Here is a 3,260-nt window from a genome sequence, read left to right as displayed (position 1 = left end):
TGAAAGAGGGCCAGCCCCATGGCTCACTCGGGAGAGTGCGGCACTGGAAGCACCAAGGCTGCGGGTTCAGATCTTATATAGGGATGGCCGGTGCGCTCACTGAGCGTGGTGCAGACCACACCGTGCTGAGGGTTGCGATCCCCTTACCGGTCAGAAAAAAAAAAATGATTGAAAGAACGAGTGGCATGTAATACAAGAGGGTAACAAGCACTGTATGAATGTTTCAGCGAGGCTTTAGTTAAAAAAAGCTAAAGCTTATAAATGAAATGCTAAAGGCAACAAAAGTGTGTTTTGTTCAGCACCCAAATATTAAGATAACCTCCAAAAGCATCTAGGAGGAAGTACTTCAAGAGAAAAACATCGGTCTTCCTGTTAGTAAGGAGATAGGGTAAGGATTTGCGTTAAGTGGTCCTTTGGCAGGTGGAACAGCTGGTGGCCCTCTTTAGCTAGCTCAATCCTATTTTGGGAATGCATACTGTATACTCATACAATAATACTCCCCAAACAGTTCTTCTGCTTTAAATGTTTGAAAGACTACTGTGCTAGAGCAAACTGCCCTCTAAGGATGATATTCGACCATTGTGCATTTGGATACGTTAAATTTTAGAATATCTGACAGTAAGCTTTTTTAGGAGACCCTTGGTTAGTTTCCCCTTTGTAGGCCTAAAATTTCCTTATGATTAACCATAAAATTAATGGATTTCTCTTTCAGGAAAAAGAGGGAATTAACAACTGTAACTATTAAATAAATTATATCAAGATCTGTGGGTACCATTCCCTGGAAAAAGACACAGTTCATATTTTGCAACAAATGGGGCACATAATGCTTACAAAGTTCCTGTAAGAACATTCTGCCAAAAATTAGCTTACTTACAGTTTAATGCTTCTACTGGAGAACAGAACCTGTTCACTGAACCGGCCTCGAATAAATGTTGATTAAATCTCAACACAGTTTATCATTTAAGACACAAAGGAGGCAATGAAAAGAGTCAACCTCTGTCCACATTAGAGCCCCTTCAAAGCAGTTGGGAAGAAAATCCTCTACCTGCAGCCCCCATATTCCCAAAAAAAGAGAGGGAGAAAGGGGGCAGCTATCCAGACTTGCTCTGACACATAGGGGGAAAAAAGTCTCATAATCAAAGACCTAAAATTAGCATGGGTACTCTCCAGATGTTGTTTACTATCACTTCGAATAGAGAATACAGGAGAAAAAGAAAAACCCCTTTGTAAAAGTCTATTCATGACCTCAAACTTGTATCTCCTTGATTATGGATGATCATAGGCCATGCCAGAGAACAGGTAGTGCCCTTGATTTTGACAAGTGCCTAAAATCACAAAATTCTGATTTTATGTTTAAGTACTTAAGCACATGACTGCAATCAACTACCTGCCTGCTATCATGTACTGTCCTGAACCACATTCTCTAAGAATCCATGTGGTGAAGTTCTTAAAATCCAATAAACATTAGATCCTTCTCCAAGGCACTGTTGTTAGATTAGGCCTGTTAACTTCTTATAGCAAGTTGTACCCTCATGTACACTGCACTTCTTAAAACGTGCTCAGTTAAATGTTTATCTGAGGGATGTCCACATAACAGTGGACATTCCGATTCATCTATTAGTTTGTCAGAATACCTATAAAGAACCCAAACCACATCAGCATCTGGTGGCTGTGTGAACTACTGTCCCAGAATCTGGAGTACAAAATAGAATTGAAATTTCCCTGTGGAACACTTAGCTAGGAAAAAAGAGAGCAACACTCTTCTTGGGCAAGCACAGGACAAAGGCTGGTGAGTTAGGAAAGGCTGGGTCTTGGTTGCTCCAGTAAACGTAGCAGTATCTTTCACAAGGATACTGAATTTGTGATGTGCTGTTCAGTCTAGGGAGAACACAAATCATTTCTTCCTAATCTTGCACTCCTTTCTTTGCTCATTTTATTATCAAATAAAAAGAAGTCAACAAATGTTATGTGCCGGCCTAATATATGCTGGGAGATCTATTTATTCCTCGCTTATTGACAGCAGTAACATTTATTTTTTTATCTCTCAGCCCCAGGAATAGCGCCACCGCCTACCATATACAGGACTAAGACTTCAATACGTATGGAATTTAAGGAGCACAGACCATTCTACTTCTTCTTCTCTAGACAATCAAAGACTTACAGTTCTGTTTTTTGCCTTTTTCCTCAAACTTATGTCCACAGCATCTTTATAAATTCTAAGTTTCAAAGAACCACCTCCCCGCTACTCACAGATGGCTTCAACATTCATCTGATCCTAATACCACTCTTCCTTAAGGGGCACTTCTCGAGGGAGGGGAGGGCTCTGAGCTTAGATTCACCCGTAGCCTCATTCCATCCCCTCACTCCAGAAAGGATTCACGTGTTTCCCGCCGCTCACGCGGCGAAATAAAAAGAAAAAAGCAAAATGACCCTCAGAAGGGTTCGGGGGAGGCCCCTTTCAGTGTCCCTGAGGCGGCTGTGCAGTCAGACTACAGAATCAGGCGGTTAGGCCCTGCTAAAGGAAAGCAGCCTGGTCTGAAACCCCATGCCTGCAGGCAGAAACCACAGCTCCAAGCTTGAAGGACCGGCGCTGCCACCTACCTGCCCGAGATCTGCGTGCAAGACCTGCGGGCAGAGACCCGGGCCGTCCCCGAGGCCGCGCGGCAGACAGTTCCCGCAGCCACGCGACGGAAGAGGAGGCAGAAGGCAGGGCCGTGCCCGGCTCTCCAGGAAGCCGGCGACCGCTTTGCCCACCTGCGAGAGCGAAGCGACCCGACCCACCCAGCCCGCGGCCGCCAGCAGCTCGAAGGACTCTGCCGCCCGGGCAAAAAACAACCCCCAAAGCTCCTCCTTCTCCTCGTGCTCTGTACGTAATCGACGCTCCAACCAATGGAAAGCGCAGGGGGCGGAGCGAGAGCCGCCCCGGTGACAGATGACAACCGAGTCCTCCCGCCGGCGCGAACGGGCAGTCCAGTTGCTGAGCCAATCAGCAGCGTGGGTGGGGACTGAAGGGGAGGGAGAGAGCGGGGAAAGCGGGCGCCCAATCAGATGTCGGGGCCCTCGAGCGACGGGTCCTGCGGCCCGTGGCCTTCCGAGCGCGGCGCCCGGGGGGCGTGCCCGCCTGGGCCAATCGGCGCGAGCCCACAGTGCGGAGCGAGCGCCTCAAATGCTCGGGTTTCTCAGCTGATTGTCTCCAGCCGAGAGTTGTTTTTTGCAGCTACCGAGCCGAGCCGCAGCAGGAGGAGCCGAGACCCCCGGGG

Source organism: Galeopterus variegatus, unplaced genomic scaffold (genome assembly GCF_000696425.1).
Source record: "Galeopterus variegatus unplaced genomic scaffold, G_variegatus-3.0.2 Scaffold279, whole genome shotgun sequence".
Lineage (NCBI taxonomy): Eukaryota > Metazoa > Chordata > Mammalia > Dermoptera > Cynocephalidae > Galeopterus > Galeopterus variegatus.
Note: the sequence above shows the minus strand (reverse complement) of the source record.